Raw genomic sequence first — 17278 nt, 5'->3', positions numbered from 1 at the left:
AGGAAGGCTCGAAAGTCCATATCCACTCGGGAGCACGTGGTATCCAACAGCGTTTTTAAGGTCCAGACAATTTCACCTTTTTCCTAACCAGTACAGAGGTTTCTGGGGCTTAAAACTGCCCATTTCCATCATCCACCATTAATTTGGTTGCTATTCCTCTGATGACTTTAAAAAAAAAAAAAAAAAAAAAAAGCACAACCTGAAAGTTGAGAGGTAAGTTTTATTTGGGATGAAATGAGAACTTAAGCCAGGGAGACAGCATCTCAGAGAGTCCTGAGAAACTGCTCTGAGGAGGTAAGGGGAAAGCTAGGGTCTATGAGTTTTTGCAACAAGGGGAAGATGGTAGGAACAAAAAATTTACAGGAAACCAGATTTACAGAAAAAGATTTATAGAAAACCAGTTTCTATGGGAAGATGTAAAGGTCTGGGCTTCCTGGAATCACTCCTTTGATATGCATCTCAGCTCTGGGCCAGGATTATTTTTTTCCTGAGTTCCCTCAGGGCTCCCCAGCTCATCCTTGGGAGTGGAAGTGGCTGCAGTGACCGATGACTGTGACATCCTTGATTTTGCCCACTAACTACAGCCCAGGAGGCAGCATTTCAGACAGCTCTGAAATACTTCCCCCAAGAGGAAAGGGTTGATATCAAGACAGACATCAGAACAGTGAAGGGAGAGGTGCCTGCTAGTGACGGAGAGGTGACGGTCACTACTGGTCACAAACATCAGTCCTCATTGAAGGATTTTAGTGTTTTTCTAGGTATGAGGTGATGCAAGAATGAGATGCATAAAATCTTCTCAAAAAATAAATGACGATCTGAAGACCTGTTTTTCCTGTTTTCCCAGAGCTCAGAGTGCCTCACTCCAGGTCTCCACCCTGAGCTCTGCAGGTCGGCAGCTGCAGCAGCTCATGATGTAACCCACAGCGAGGCTGATGGCAGGTGCCAAACTCCAGTTCACACCTGCTAACAGTCTTCCCTGTCCAGCATTGCCACATTCTGAATGGGCATTCCTCACGAGCTTGAGCAATAACATCATGCTGCCCAACGTGTAGAAAACGCCCGTCTGCTTCAAAGCTTATAAATGGAGCTTTCCCCAAGCGTGTGGCCGTAACTACAGAGATAATCTGCTTGAATCTGATGATTAAAATCAGAGGAAACAATCTACCCATAACTATGAAATAAGTTCAAGGATCAAAGACAGTTAGTCTTGAGGAGAAGCCCCTTAATGACCATACTATTCTCAGCCAATTAGAAATTATGTTCCAAGCCTTGGTCTCAGGTACTGATGCTCTGAATACCAGCAAACTGCATAAAAGTGTTTCAGGGGAAAATAGGGACCGGCAGGGACGTTATAGGAGTATGTAGCAGAGGAAAAATAAGGTTCCCCCTTTTGCTTCCCGGTTCTCTTGTGAGACCCCAGTGAAACGAGTTTAACAAGAGAAAAACACACAGATGTTCATGATGTGTCCTGCTCGCATCCCTGTGGGGGGAGCCCAGGGGAGGTGAGCAGTCCCCCAGGAAGCCTTTGGTGAAGACGAGATGGCATGTGGGCCCCTTTGGGGCGAGTAAGTGGCTCTTAGGAGAGGTGACGGAGCCCACACGGGAACAGACAGGAGGGGTGACGGTCTGTGATGGTCTGGCTGGGTGTGGTGGGGGCTGCTCCGCGGTGTCTGTATCCATCTACCTTGCACATGTAGGTGACATCATCCCTACACACCTCTGCTGTGATGCGAGGCAGACCTGCCTGATGAGGACACTTCCCGGGAGGGGCTGAGGGCACCTGAGTTCCTTTGGGAGCACCCTCTCTGGGCGGATAAAGGGGAGTGCAGACAAACTTCCCCCTGTTTGCTGGTTTTCAAGTGCCCACAGCTCAAAAAACCAGGTGGCTTATTTTGGGGTGACATGTCCTGAACCCCTTTGGTCACATTGTGGGGTGACACATCCTCAACCCCTATGGTCACATCTTTGGGGGACACGTCCTGAACCCCTAGTCACATCTTGGGGTGACACGTCCTCAACCCCTATGGTCACATCTTGGGGGGACACGTCCTGAACCCCTGCAATCACACCTTAGGGTAACATGTCCCGAACCCCTATAGTCATATGTTGGGGTAACATGTCCTCAATCCCCACAGTCACATCTTGGGGTGACACATCCTGAACCCCTAAATCACATCTTGGGGTGGCACTCTGCTCCCCTTCCGTTGCATCCTTTGGCGTATTTCCCACCCTAATTCCACAGCATCTTAGAAAAGAATAATATTCCACAGCACAAAAAACACAACCCCGTGATGATAAGAGACCATGAAATGGGGAGGTTCTCTCCAACCCTGAGGCGTACTTTCTGTTTCTTCCCGGCTCTCTAATGAAAAGGGTTTGGCATGCAGTGCATTTTGCTGGGTGAGCTTTGCCATCAAGCTCAAAGCCACCCATGGGAGATATGGTTCCTCTTATGTCCAGACACCTGCCCCAAGTCCAAAGGGCACATGCTGGTCTGAGGCCAGAGCGAGGCGTTGCTCATGCTCTTGTCATAATTACACATTGCGTTCTGTTGCTGTGCTCTAGCCATCATTTTACGTTGCATTTCATTCTAGGCTCTTCACGTTTCTCAAGACACGTTGGCGGATTCTCGAATGGATGTTGGAGCAGCCATCACGTCATTGCCAAGCTCCGTCTCACTGAGAGGCCCACACAGAAACGAGGTAAAGTGCGAAAATTGACCATGACATGGTGACAGACCCTTGTCGTAATTGTCCAGTGTGACTCCGAGAGGCGTTGGGGGGGAGGGAGAGAGGGAGAAGGTATGTAACAGGTTGCCGTCGACTTCATGAGCAGGAGTAGATGGTGTGTGTGTGTGGGGGGGGGTTTCCGAGATGCTGAGGAACCAGTCCTCACCCAAGGAATGTAATTGGATGCAGGCTCCAAAGAAAAGCAGCAGGAAACGGGGCACGGGTGGGCAGGTGAGGGATGCCCCATGCACGGGTGGGCAGGTGAGGGTTACCCTATGTTTAGTAGGTCTGATTCCTTAATCTGGTGTCTGGAGGAGACGCGTACATCATCCCACCTTGTTTGGAAGGTTGCATAGACTCCAGGCGTCAAAGAACAGCGTGAGCTCTTTACAATCTGAGTGCTGCCTTTGGACGGCAGGACTGCCAGGGCAGGTGGGCGCTGCCACAGAGAAAACGGGTGAGGGTCTGGACCTGATAACAGCAAGCGTCCCCTGGAGCTCACCTCATTCTTTCCTTCCCTTTTGCTTCTTTCCTGTGGCTCTTCACTTCTTTCTTTCTCTTTTTTTTGCATCTGAGCAACTGCCGGGCGTTTCCGTCAGAGAAGCTGCGTCAGCTTCATATGGTGTGTCTTGTACAGACAGACTGTTCTGGATGTGGGATTCATGCTATTAGTGATAAATGCTGGAGTTCCTGTGGTGGCTCAGTGGGTGAAGAACCCAACATAGTGTCCATGAGGATGTGGGATAAAGATCCAGGGTTGCCTCAACCTTTGGTGTAGGTTGCAGATGTGGCTCAGATCTGGCGTTGCCATGGCTGCAATGAAGGCCAACAGCTGCAGCTCTGATGGGACCCCGAGCCTGGGAAGCTCCTTATGCTGCAGGTGCCACCATGAAAGCAAAACAAAACAAAAAATACCTTGTATGTTTCTCTGCATAGTGTCTGTTTCTGCATCAAGATTTTGAACTCTAAGACCCAGGCACTGAGTTCATCTCTTTCACTGGCATGTGCCTGGGGCCAGGCATTTAAACTGGCACATAGTAGATGGGCAATAAATAATTACTGAAGAAGACAATGACAAGTTAAGGGGCCTTGAGTGGACTCGATGAATAGCCTGTGCCATAGATGTTACAGGTGTTGGAAAAGGAGGGGACAGGGAAGCCGTATGTTCATGGAGGTGATGGGATCAGGTTGAAACTCTCAAGGAGGGGTGGGGTCAGGTTGAAACTCTCAAGGAGGGATGGGGTTTGTGAAGAACGTGGCATATTCTGGTTCCAAGTGGACAGGAAACAGTCCCATTAATCTGAGACAGAGACACATATAGTGCGTAAGACACCAGAGCCATACAAACACCTGGCTTTAAACGCCGTATCTGTTCATCACAGAGGCTGCTCCCCATTCAGTCACTACATATAAAACGTCTTCCTTACAAAATTGCAAGGGTTCTGTATTTGGTTGCGGGGGTGGTCAGGGGAAGGAGTGATGGAAGCATAGTAAGATGCAAGTGCTTGACATCTTGATCATTTCTCATTCCAAGTTAATCTATGGAGGGAAAACAAGTCAAAACACGAGTTTGAGGAGTTCCCTGGTGGCTCAGCAGGTTAAGGATCTGGCGTGGTCACTGCCATAGTGCAGGTTCCCTCCCTGGCCTGGGAACCTGCACACACCTTAGGCACGGTCCACCGAAAACAAACAAATAAACAAACAAACAAAACAACCCCAAAACACGCTACAAGTTTGTAACATTAAGTCGAGAAAGTGAAATTTTTGTGACAGTCAAGTTATCTAATGAGTATGGTTTCAACTCTAATCTAATCTAGTTATCTAATCTAATCTAATCAAGTTATCTAATGAGTATGGTTTTATGTGAAGATGCATTCAACCTAACTGATGTCTGTAAGGTTGGAACTTATGCCGTGAAGGTGCAAGAAGCGCAATTTCTATGAACATGAAAAACATTCAGAAGGGAAATGGAATTTGAAGAGGAATGTTCACACATCGAAATGGAAAATTGCTTGGAAATGCACCTCTAAGTAGTAAGGAAATTAGTTAGTGAGTTTTCTTACCCACATGCAAAGCATTTGCAGAATGGAGGAATCTTCCAAGCAAAACAAAACCACAGGTAACACAACGTCATTTGATTTACCAATGTAAGCAGGTGCCTAGAAAGAATGGACTGCCTGTAAAGTTAGCTCATAGTGACTGTAAGAGGCACTTATTTAACTGTTTGAGTTATCATGGGTTGAATCAGATCAAACCGGAAATAATGAATTACCATCTGATAAAATGTGCACATTGGGGAGTTCCCATTGTGGCTCAGTGGGTTGAGAACCAGACTAGTATACCAAGAGGATTCGGGTTTGATCCCTGATCTCGCCCAGTGGGCTAAGGATTTGGCATTGCCGTGAGCTGTGGCGTAGTTCACAGATGCGGCTCGGATCTGGCATTGCTGTGGCTGTGGTGTAGGCTGGCTGCACCTCCAATTCAACCCCTAGCCTGGGAACTTCTATGTGCTACAGGTGTGGTGGTAAAAGGAAATGAACAACAAAAAAGTTCACATTGGTGGAAGAAAGTCTGGCATGCATCTATGAGAGGGGGGTTAAACATGGTTGTTCGTGGCAATCATTAAAGTATAGTGGCATGCGGAGTCCCAGAGCCCTGGTGAGTGTTTATGGAAGACTGGGTAAAACCAGGTTACAACAAGCAGCTCTTGAGTCTTGCTTTGGATCTGTCTCTCTGTATCTCGCCCATCCTTGCATGTCTCTGCCATGCGTGCTCACAGAGACGAATTCTCAGATATTCCTGGTGTTGCTGGAAACCAGGGGCACACACACCAGCTGGCACACTCTTTTTTTCCCCTCTGGAGTTTGCAGCGATTAAGCAATAACCTGACAAAAACATTGTTAGCGAAAGTCAGGGTAACTGGAACAGCACAGGGAGAGCAAAGCCATCAAGCAGGACTTTGACAGCCTGTCAGGAAGCACGTCTGTATCACTGCTGATGAGGAAATAACTTCCTGAATTCACACTCAGACTCATGAATGGATGAGAGAGGATCTGTAGGACCAGGGAAATGAACAAGTGATGCTTTTCGCTTTGGGGACAGATGCTGGTGGTACTGATGCTGTAGAAAGGTCTGCTTCCCTAATATCCCTGTCCTCTCAGGTCTGGGGAGGCAGTTTCTAGAAGTGTCCCAGGAAGAGAATATAATTCCAGGAGGATGCCAGTGCCGCCTGGGGGGACCTGTGTCTGCACAATCCAGTGGGGACAAGCAGCATAACACACAAAGGACGTACCTGCCCCTTGTCCCAGTGTTACAAGGAAGAAGCCCCAATTAGAGGGGAGCAGATTTCCCAAAGGTGATTTTACACAAATGCATTTGTGAAACCTCTCCTTGAGGGCACCTAAATTGCCCCCAACCAGACACAATTCAGTCCTGAATCCTACATGGAAAATTGAATCATGTGCTAACCCATGCGTCACTTAAGTATTCACTAACGGAAAAATATCACCACTCGCAGCCATGGCCAAATGGTGGCCTGGTGGTTAGGGATCCTGTGCAGCTTCCCCAGGCTCTGGGAATCCAGAACCCACTAGATCTCTCCTCTCATGGTCTGCTGAGGGGGTGGGCTGATGATCTCTGTGGGGCCGGGGGCAGCTCTTTTTGGAAGAGATGCATGTGTACTTTCTAGCAGGGGAGACATCGTGAGAAATTAACTAATTCCGATAAGGTAAACTCGAACTCCTGATGAACCAACCAGATCTTGTGGTTTGCAAATGCTAGCGAATCTCATTCCACATAATGTTATGGAGCTCAGGTTCATTTACTCACAGTTGAAAGCCACTACTCAAAAGATGTGTGTTGGTAAGAAAGAGAAGCTTGCTTTATTCAGGAGGCTGGCAATGTGAGGAGAAGGGGGACTCATGTCCAAAAGCCAACTCCCACCCTGCTGATTGGGGGCAAGAGCTTTCAAAGGGGAGTTTGGGGGGAGTGAATGGGCAGAGGAAGGGGGCTCCGTGCAGAGCAGCGCAGTCAGCTCTGACAGTCCTTGTGACATGGGTCATGGGTGGTCAGACCAGCAGTTCATCTTGATTGTCTTCAGCGCAGTTCCTCTTCAGCTCCTGGGTCAGTTTGTTCCCATGTCCTCGAGGCCAGTTCTCAGAATAGTGGCAGCTGATGTCCCAGCTCCCATCTGGTCATCACCCAGTTAACGTCTTCCACCTGCTGGGGTTTCCGTCTATATAAAACAGCACGAAGGACGTGGCTCAAAATATGACCTGCAGCCCTGGAGGAGGAGCCAAAGCTCTGTGACTTTGCCAGAAGACTCAGCTGTTACGACTGGGTCTGGTTTGACTGCTTTCCTTTACTTCTGCATTTTCTCTCATCTCTGATTAAATTTATCCTTTGACTAAAGCTTTTCTGTACACAAGGGGCAGCCAGAACATGGGAGGGGAGGGGGGGGTTCAGTGCCAGGAAGGTTCCATAGCACCTGCTCAGTTACAGTAACACAGAGAACATCCATTCGTTAAGGTTCTTTCAGATGACACTGTTAAAGATGACCAGACCGCTGTTTGTGGGTTCCTAGGCTGGCTCTTGTGTTTTAGCATCTGGGACACCAGGGGAAGGCCAGTCCTGGGGCAGAAGACATCACCACGTATGCTACAAAAGCTCCGATGTGTTTTAAAACGTGCCTGGTGCCTGGGGATGGAGTTGTAGTGTTCCAGGCAGGGTCGCAGAGAAGAAAACAGAGATGGGGTCTGAAATTCCTTGCCTGGCACAGAGGCAGCAACATCCAGTACCCCTGTGTTCCCACAAACTACATGCACATTTTTTTTATTTGTTTTTTTTTTAGGGCCATACCTGCAGCATATGGAGGTTCCCAGGCTAGGGGTCAAATTCAAGCTGCAGCTGCCAGCCTACACCACAGCCACAGCAATGCCAGACCCTTAACCCACTGAGTCAGGCCAGGGATCAAATCCGGGTCCTCATGGATACTAGTCAGGTTCATTACTGCTGAGCCACAATGGGAACTTCCTACATGCATATTTCTAACAGTCTGTAGAGCCTAAACCTTGTCTTAGGTGGTACAGATGTGATGTGGCTTTATGGTCCCCGGAAAGCTTCTCTGCATCATTGATAAGAAATAAGGCTCTTGCAGAAAGGACTTTTCTAAGTGGTTCTGCCTAGTGATGTGCCAGGTCCAGGCAGTTGTCTTGCAGGTGGGACTCCACCTGCCCAGGTGTCCGTCTGTGCCACTCCTAGAGTGGAACTTGACATGGTAACGTTTGAGGCGATGCTCTGCCCTGGCCAGGATGTCCTGCGCATTGCCATCTGTTTAAGCAGCCTGGTTTCGGCACTAGATGCCAGCAGCATCCCCCAACCTCCAGCCCTTGTGGAAACCAAAAATATCCCAGGCTTACTGAGTGTCCTGAGAACCACTTCCCTGCAGGAATTCTCTCCCTGGGACACTATATAGCGGATGCAAAGGAGCCATGGGGAATTGTGAGACTTACCCCCTGCAGAAGGACTTCTGGGGGCTCGAAGACATGCCGTTTCTATTCCTGCAACCAAGTCAAAAGCCTCATCAGGAATCCAGAGGCAGGCAGCTCCGTCACCTCACGTTTAACCTCCAGGGGGCTTCCAGCCTTCTTTGCTCACACGTCAGGACCTGCATCTCTCAAGCCTGGAAGGAAGAGCGCATTGGGAATGCTGTGTGCAGGCTCATCCCGAGGAGAGCACCACCTGACACGGAATCATGGCAGAGGAATCCTAAAACAGGGCCTGTGATGGGTGACCCCCAGCCTCTCGGGTGCAGAGACACATCTCTCCAGAACGAGCCAAACTGGCATCACCCGGACGTGTGGCAGCCAGACCCAGAACGCAGTGGGTGAATGCATGGCCTCCTTCCCCAGGAGGTCACAGGGCAATGCCCCCTTCCGTCCTTGTGGGAGGGGTGTGTGTGTGTGTGAAGCTTGAATGGATATTTCTTCTCAATGAATATTACGTCTTTTCTATTTGGATTTTCATTGTTGCTGTTGTTCTTGGTGATTGGTGGTGGTTGTGGTGGTGGGGTGTGTGTGTGTGTGTGTGCGTGTGTGTGTGTGTGTGTGTGCGCACATCCTTCTCAAATGAGACACGTGGTTGGATCCATTTGTCCTCATTAATGGAGTCCCACGCCTACAACAACATGCTACAGGTTGCTGTCTTGCCCTTGATGTCAGGGCAGCACCGTGGCGCCCTTGAAGCTGCAGGGCTTTGGGGTCAAGTGGTGGTGCTAAGCCCGCTGCAGGGGCGGCTGCCCTGCCGGGGATCTGAGCTCAGATTCCGATGGCAGGTATCTGAATGGGGCACGAGGGAGCCTGGTCGGGGGTGATGGAGTTCCCTGCGCCCCGCCCCCCGCTAGGTGTGGGCCCCCCAGGCCCAGCCATCACGCCTTTGGCGCCCCCATGGCCCTTCAGAACTGCTGCCTCCCCCCCACACCCGTTCTCAGCAATGCAGTTCCCTCCCCCGTCACCTCTTCCTGGCTGACCCCTCCCCCCACCCAGGGCAGGGAGCGAATGTCCCCAGGGCCCTTTGTTTGTGCCATTGCTTTGCTTTCCTTCCGCGGCAGAGCACAGGTCGTCTTTTGTAGCATGCTCGGAATTGCTGAAATTCCCAACATTCACGAGGAAGATAGATCACAGCTTCCCGCGTCACCCAGAAAGGCCGGCCCAGAGCCTGGGAATCCGCCGGCGTCCTAAATGGACCTGCTGTTGGGCTGCCGCTCCCCCGCCCCCCCGGCCCCCTCCCTGCTCAGCGCTGTCCCTAAAAATAGCGGCTAATTAGCGTGGCCACAATGCACGCTCTTATGCGCGCGGGGTGTATTTTCGTCCAGCCGGAGCCAGTGTGGCCCGCTCTGGGTGCGGTGGCTTTTCCAGTTTGGTATTCCGAGAGCTAAGTCGCGGCTCGGTGGCAGGCTCTCCTGCATTGGGACCGACGCCGTCTGCATAACCAATGAGGCTTTCCCGGCTTCAGCAAATACACAGTGATTAACGTGAGACCCCGGCTGAAGCCGCCAGCTCTCCCCGCTTTTAAACCAACACCACTGTTTTCCTCTAACCCTTCCTTTGTCAGCTCTGTTGCAAATTGCCTTTTTTTAAAAAATTCCTCTCCTCACCACCCTCTGAGTTTAAAACCTGGAAGGGGTCCCCAGCCAAGTCAGAAGCCCCCAACCTGAGGACCGCTCCCTCTGGGGAGGCTGCCTTCAGCAGGAAGGATGCAAAGGACGCCCTGCTCCCTGCTCCTGATCCTTACAGAGGCACACGCTTCAGAGGGGGCGGGATCACACATCACCTCCGCCCATGGCAAGCCCCCAGGCCCCCTGTTCCTTCCAGGCTGGTGGAGGTGCACAGGGGAGCAGGGACAGGGTTCATCTCCTGAAATCAATGAGGTGCCGCTGCAGGGTGAGTGCTGGCCTTCGGCCCCGGGCCAAGGTCCCCGGTGGATCTGCATCCCACTTCTGGTGGTTCATCTCCACTGGCCCCTTAGAAAGCAGACACAGTCCTGTTCGTGAGGTGTGGGTCCCGTTGCAGATAAAGGGCGTTTTCAGCCTTACCTTTGCTGCCCCCTTAGCTTTGACCCTTTGCAGAGTGAGCATTTCAGGGAGAAAAGGCGACAAAAAGGCAGAGGCTGTGAGCATCTCTGATGCTCACAGCCTCTGCCTTCTTTCTCATTTGGGCTCATTACAATATGCCCAACGCGTATTTTCCCTGCTTCAGATGCTTTTCAAAATGGATGTTTTTTGGGAGAAGTATTCTTCCTGCCATGGGAGATGGGTATCCCTCGCAACCACAGCAGGTGATCGATCAAGGCCCCTCTCGAGGTCTGGAAATGGTTCTCATTTAGAAGGAAAGCCAAGGCTTTTTACAGCCACCTGTGGAAATGGACCCCATTCCTTGTTTTCGCGTTGGTGTGAGAGTTACCATTAAATAGGGAACCTGCTCTGAAGGCTTAAAAAGGAAATTACCATATCCAGTCTGTCATCCAACCCAGGACTGTGTCTTGGGGCTTTTTCGGTTTTGTTGCTGTGTTTCTTTGTTGCCTTTCTCCCGCCCCCAAAGGATTTGCGGTAACCCCCATCAAGATGACTTCAATGGAAACATTGTGTCAAGGGCATAGGGAGGAGGGGATGTGAAAAACAGGTTAACCAAGAAGGTCAGATTGTCCTCTTAACTCTGCTGGGTCAGGGACAAAAAGAGACAGGAGAGAGAAATTATTCGTATTTTCATTATCAGTGAATTTGCAGAACTCTGAGTGACCCCTCATACCTGGGGTATTTTTGACTGTTCCTAGTGCTGGGAACACGGTTTGCTTCCTTGATTTCTTCAGTTGGGAAGGGTGTTACGTAGGATGTTTCTGATACTTTGCATACACTGTCAAGAATACCCGCACGTTCCCCAGACTAAATTTTGTAGAGTTGACTTATTCTGACGTGAGGCTCTCCAGGTGCCTAGGGCTTGTTACTGGTTTCTTCTTCCGGTGTATCTTCTCCTGTGGACTCTCCTAATATAAGCCAAGAAGACAGTAACATTGTATACAAATGAGAATTCAGGCAACATACACACCTTCTGGGACTCCAAACCAAATCTGGTCACATAAGAGGGATGTATGTCCTTACCCATGGCTTATTTTTTTTTTTTTTTTTAAAGAAATGGAAGCTAAAGCCAGACATAAGCTATTTACATCTCACCAAGTTGAATGGCCACCCAGCCGTTGAAGGAGGTTCAAACAGCCAGCAAAACATGCATATGTGAAGAGCTGGCCCCTTAAGAATTCAGAGCAAATAAAACGACATGGGTCAGGGTTCTGGAAGTGTCAGCTCAAAGCAAATGAGTATATTTCCTTTCTTTCTTTCTTTCTTTCTTTCTTTCTTTCTTTCTTTCTTTCTTTCTTTCTTTCTTTCTTTCTTTTCTTTTTTTTCTTCTTTTTTTTTATTTTTTTGTCTTTTTGCCATTTCTTGGGCCGCCCTCGCGGCATATGGAGGTTCCCAGGCTAGGGGTTCAATCGGAGCTGTAGCTGCCAGCCTACAGCACAGCCACAGCAACGCAGGATCAGAGCCACTTCTGCGACCTACACCACAGCTCACGCCAACGCCGGATCCTTAACCCCCTGAGCAAGGCCAGGGATTGAACCCGCAACCTCATGGTTCCTAGTCGGATTCGTTAACCACTGCACCACGATGGGAACTTCATAATGACGATATTTCCATGGAGGCGTTCTCAGACAGGGAACTTTACAAAGCCATGAATGTAGTTATAAAAACCTCCTGTGTGCAGTACGCTCTGCGGTCATGCAGTGCCTTCCCACACGTCACTCCTCTCCTCCGACGGTTCTGAGTGGCCCCCGTAAAGAAGGCAGACTCTGTTTCCCCCCTTCCTTGCATTGTGCAGAGAGAAATCGGACGGAATATTGAGATGGCTGGCTGAAGCATCGTAGATACTGAAGGAACAGAGGGAGACTGGAAATCTCAGAGAAGAAATGTGATTCTGTATTTCCTCCCTCCCCCTCCCCACCCCCCCGCCCCCGTTTGGGAGGAAAATCAGCCCCTTGGTGGTGATACAGCAATATTTGCAAAACACTCAACATAACCAAAAATTCACAGATTCTCCCTCATTCGTGGTGTGTAGGTTTTCTATCCACAGGCAGAGCTCCTACCCAAACGTGTACCCAGCACAGTGTAAAGAGACAAACGTGCAGACCCCACAATCTGCTTATGATTTTTTATTGCCTTTTTTTTTTTGCATTTAAAAAAATTAAAGTATGGTTGACTTACAATATTCTGTTACTTTTGGGTGAGCAGCAAGCTGAACCAGTGGCACATATACACACAAATACACACATCCATTCTTCTCCAGATTCTTTTCCCTTATAGGTTATTGCACAAGTATTGAGTAGAGGTCCCTGTGCCATGCGGGAGATCCTTGCTAGTTACCTATTTTATTCATTTTTTAAACGTTTTATGCAAGTGTGGTTAATTTACAAGGCAGTGATCATTTCTGCTATACAACCAAGGGACCCAGTCACACATATACACATCACCATTCTCTCTCAGAGTCTTGAACCCAAGGATATATTCAGAGAGGTCTGCAAAGAGTAATTGTCAACACCATTTACTGAGCGCTATTTATATTTGGGAAAGGTGAAAAGGCCCCCCCAAAAGGAACGCTTTAGTGCGTCGTGGGCTCGTTTTGTGTTAAAATATCATAGATAGGTATTCAGTTATATTCTCAAATAACGATTCAAGGAGTTCCTACTGCGGCACAGTGGGATCAGCAACATCTCGGACGCATTGGGACTCAGGTTTGATTCCTGGCCTGGCAGAGCAGATGAAGGATCTGGCTTTGCCGGCGGGGCAGTGTAGGTCACAACTGTGCCTCAAAATTGATCCCTGATCCGGGAACTCCATATGTTGGGGGTGGGAGGGGAGAAAAAAAAAGATTCATGAGGTGGGAAACTGTACAAGATGTAAAGTGAAAATACTGCAAGTTATGAAAATTATGAAATGGTACATCAAGCATCTGTTCCCAAAGTGTAGAATTGCCTGGAGGACTTGCTTCAAGGGCAGGGGGTGGGAGAGGGCTGACTCCACCTGCCTCCAGAGCTCTGGGATCTGTAGGTCTGGGGCAGGAACCAGGCATGCGCACTCTAGAACCAGGCATGTGTGCTCTGTCCTGTCCCCCGGTGATGCTGTTGCTGCTGGTTCAGGGGCATGAACCAGGCGTGTGTACTCTGTCTAGTCCCCAAGTGATGCTTGTGCTGTGGTCCAGGGGCAGGAACCAGACATGTGCACTCTGCCCAGGGGATGCTTATGCTGCTGGTCCAGGACCCTCCCTGATTTAGATAAATGTATACCCAGAGTGTTAACAAAGACACCTTTCCTAATAGGGCAGAGCTTGTCAGCGCTGGCTGGCAACTGGAGTCCACGGGGATCTCTCAAAAAACATCAGTGTCCAGTGGGACTAGGAAGTGGTACAGCCACTATCAAAAAGCATTTGGCGTTTCCTTGGTCAGTTAAAAATGGCATCACCAATATGTAAAATCTTTAAGAAAAAAAAGGATGCAAATGAACTTTATGCACAACAGAAACAGACTCACAGACTTTGAAAAATTTATGGTTATAAAAGGGAAGAGGTGATGGGGCGGGAGGGATGGACTGGGGGTGTGGGATTGGCACATGCACCCTGAGGTCTATGGAATGACTGGCCAACGGGGACCTGCTGTCCAGCACAGGGCACTCTACCCATATTCTGTGATAACCTATGTGGGGAAAGAGTCTGCGAGAGAATGGATGCGTGGACATGTATAATGGAATCACCGGCTGTACAGCAGAAACACTCATCATCTTGTAAATTAACTATACGGCAAAAAACCTTAAAAAAGAAGAGAGAGAAATAAATACAATCACGACGTGGCCTCATAATGCCACTCCTGGACATGTATCCAGAAGAAATAAAAACAGGTGTTCCAACCAACATGCACAAACGCATTTCACAGCAGAGCAGCTCACGGGCGTGAAAAAGTGAAAAGAACCGGATGTCTATCAAGAGTTTAGAAGCCGTATGTGGTCTGTGTTCCCAATGGAACAGTAGGAGTAGAGCATCAGTGTGAGCCTTGTGGATGAATCTTGACAATATTAGGCTCAGGAAAGAAGCCAGAACCCAAAGCCACATTCTGTAGGATTCTGCTTATGGGAAATGTCCAGCATAGGCAAATCCTTAGAGACAGAAAGCAGACATACAGTTACTGGGGGCTGGGGGCAGGGGGGAATGGGAAGTGACTGCCTAAGGGTACAGGGTTTCTTTGGGGGCAATAAACATGTTTGGCAATGGAGGAAGGGTGATGGTTGTACGACCCTGTGAACATCCTAGAAGATCCGGGATTGTCCATTTGAACTTGGTGAAATTTATGTTACATGAATTCAATAAAAGATAGTCCAGACAGCAGCTGAGAACATCTGATTTGTGGAAAGAGGCTCTTTTGGAAGCTTCTGGGATGATTCTAAGGTGTATCTCGATTTGACAGAAGGCTACATCCCCATGGTGGACCCCCAGACCTACTGAGTCAGCCTCTACCTTTTAGCCACATCCTCATCATTGACCCCCAGACCTGCTGAGTCAGCCTCTACCTTTTAGCCACATCCTCATCATTGACCCCCAGACCTGCTGAGTCAGCATCTACCTTTTAGCAGTATCCTCTACGGATTGGAGCTTCCAAAGCATGGGAGAGCTTGCACAGCCTTTCCAATACAGTGCTTCATGGAACTGGTGTGCCAAAAGCTATTCAACTCCTGAGACAAAGGGTTTCTGTCACCCAAGGGGTCTCAGAAGTGCTGGTGGGAAGAAAGTGGATCATGTTCTTATCCTTTGGTGCCTCTGCATTGAGAACCTCCGGCATCTGACTCCTCTCCATGAGCATCTCAGGGTTTGATAGGCATTCATATCTCAACGCTCAGATCTGGCGTTGCTATGGCTGCAACCGCAGCTCCGATTCAACTCCTAGCCTGAGAATTTCCATATGCCACAAGTGTGGCCCTAAAAATCAATCAATCAGTCAGTCCATAAAAGGAAGGACCACCTTACCTGTGATGGGTGCTCATCTTCTACCGGGATAATCTAGAAGTTGCCGCATCTCCAGGACCTGCTCCATCCCGTAAAACTTCAGAAACTACCCTGAAAGTCGTAAAACTTCCAGAGTCAGCCTACCTTCGAGGCTCTAAAGAGACTGAGTGAGACGTGGTAGGTGTAGATGAGCCACAGACTTCCCTGAAACCCGAGTCTTTAAAAGGACAGAAAATGTGGAAGTCGGGGGAGGGGGGCAGGAGTTTCTTGCAACGTGGCTTTTTGTCTTTGGCCTTAAGCCAAGAAGACTCCCTGGAAACGTCAGCCCCACCGTCAAGTTGACGTAGAAAGGTGAGATGGTGTCCCCATCCTGAGCAGTTCTCAACTCTCCATCATCTCCCAGCGCCGTGGACTTTTCTAGCAAACATCTCCAGGTTCTGTTTGGCCCAACTGAGGTCTAAGAAATAGTTTAATAGGCGCTTTTCACATCCATCCTGAGATGACTCAATTTCCACCCAGACAGAGAAAAGCTCAGGAACATTCGGGAAAAAATGTCCACAGTCCTCTGAGTTCAATGGATAGATGTTTTGCTTGTCTATTTTCTCTGAATGTCTGATAAACTGTCCTCAAAGTTGTTTTTCTGGCAAGGGCTAGAAATACCGACACGCTTTTAACCTGAAGTGATGGATTCCAGAGGTGATGTGGACGGGGAGCTGTGAGGTCAAAGATGGGATTGCTTGTGATATTGGAGGGATGGAAGGTGATTTCCATGTATCCATCTGTCAATACAAGTTTATAGATGGGCTGGTGGCTCTCTCTGGAGCCCTTCCACACCAGAGCTGCCCCTTGGCTTTCACTTCGGCTCAGGATTCATGAATCGATTACAATAACCACTGTCGATAATGAAGCCGGGTTTTTTTTTTTTTTCCCATTTAAATGTCGTCGAAAGACGAATTTCCAGCTCGAGCCCACATTTCAGAACCCAGTTAATTTCTGCAGATTTCATGGTGACAGGAAAGCAGTGGTTCCCGAGCAAACAGTGCTAAGCAAGGCGTGAGCAGCAGCAAATAAAACACGGGAAAATGATGCTCGTTGCTGTGAGGCTGCGAGGCATTGAGGAAAATGTGTTTTAAAGACGCCCTTATTGTGAGAAAATGAACATCTGCTTATTTATCGATTTCCTGGGTAGAGAACATATGTCAAGGTATCATCTGTTCAACCGTCATTGCGGTTCTGCGTTCCTGGGAACATGCACAATTTCTTGGCTGAGCGTTTGCAGGGATCCACAAATCACAACCTGGGGGCCGAAGGCAACCCCCCGACCTGGTTTTGTAAAATGGTTCTGGGCCACAGGCACCTTCATTCATTTGCATTTTGTCTCTGGCGGCTCTGCACAGCCCTTGTGTCGTTTGCAACAGAGACCAGCAAAGCCTAAGGTAGCCACTCTCTGGCCCTTTTCAGAATACTTCTGCAGATGAAGTCGTTTCTGCATGCACCTCATGGTGAGGAGCGTTGGAATACCAACATTAAAAAAACAAACAAACCCAACATCCTGTATCCACCGATGATAGATAAACATTATGTCCCGGTATGTCTGTGAAGGCACACCAAGCAAAGTTCATTGCCCTTGTCAGGGTGGAGGGGCATCAGCCAATCCATCAAGGGCATGAGAACAAAAGATGGGGCATGGCTGAATTCCCTCTCAGTCTCTGGGACTGACTGCTGAGCTGGGACGCCAGTCTCCTGCCCTTGGACTGAGATGCATGCCATTGGTACCTTGGCTCTCAGGCCTTCACGCTCAGATGGAACTGCATCACTGGCTTGTCCACTCGCTTACAAAGGCAGGTTCTGGGACTTCTCCACCTCCATAAGCAGGTCAGTCAATTCCTTATATAAATGATCACTCAATAGATAGGCTGGGAGGTAGGTAGATGGATAAATAGGTAATTGCATATA

General features: G+C 48.9%; 1 protein-coding gene across 49 annotated transcripts in view; it reads left to right on the top strand.

Moving 5' to 3' along the window:
* LOC106506881 (pseudouridine-5'-phosphatase-like) overlaps positions 1 to 17278 on the top strand; it is a 744469-nt gene that overhangs the window by 296398 nt on the left and 430793 nt on the right. For all 49 annotated transcript variants that reach the window (XR_014836065.1, XR_014836045.1, XR_014836067.1 and 46 more), the window contains exon 6: positions 2595 to 2702. The gene's annotated coding sequence lies outside the window, so the exon portion shown is untranslated. The remainder of the gene's footprint in view (positions 1 to 2594; positions 2703 to 17278) is intronic.

Source organism: Sus scrofa, chromosome Y (assembly GCF_054392235.1).
Source record: "Sus scrofa isolate SSC_HxYL_T2T_F1_AM1 chromosome Y, Sscrofa_HxYL_maternal_Yorkshire_Landrace_v2.0, whole genome shotgun sequence".
Lineage (NCBI taxonomy): Eukaryota > Metazoa > Chordata > Mammalia > Artiodactyla > Suidae > Sus > Sus scrofa.
The sequence above is the reverse complement of the archived record's forward strand: the minus strand, read 5'-3'. Positions and strand labels throughout refer to the sequence as shown.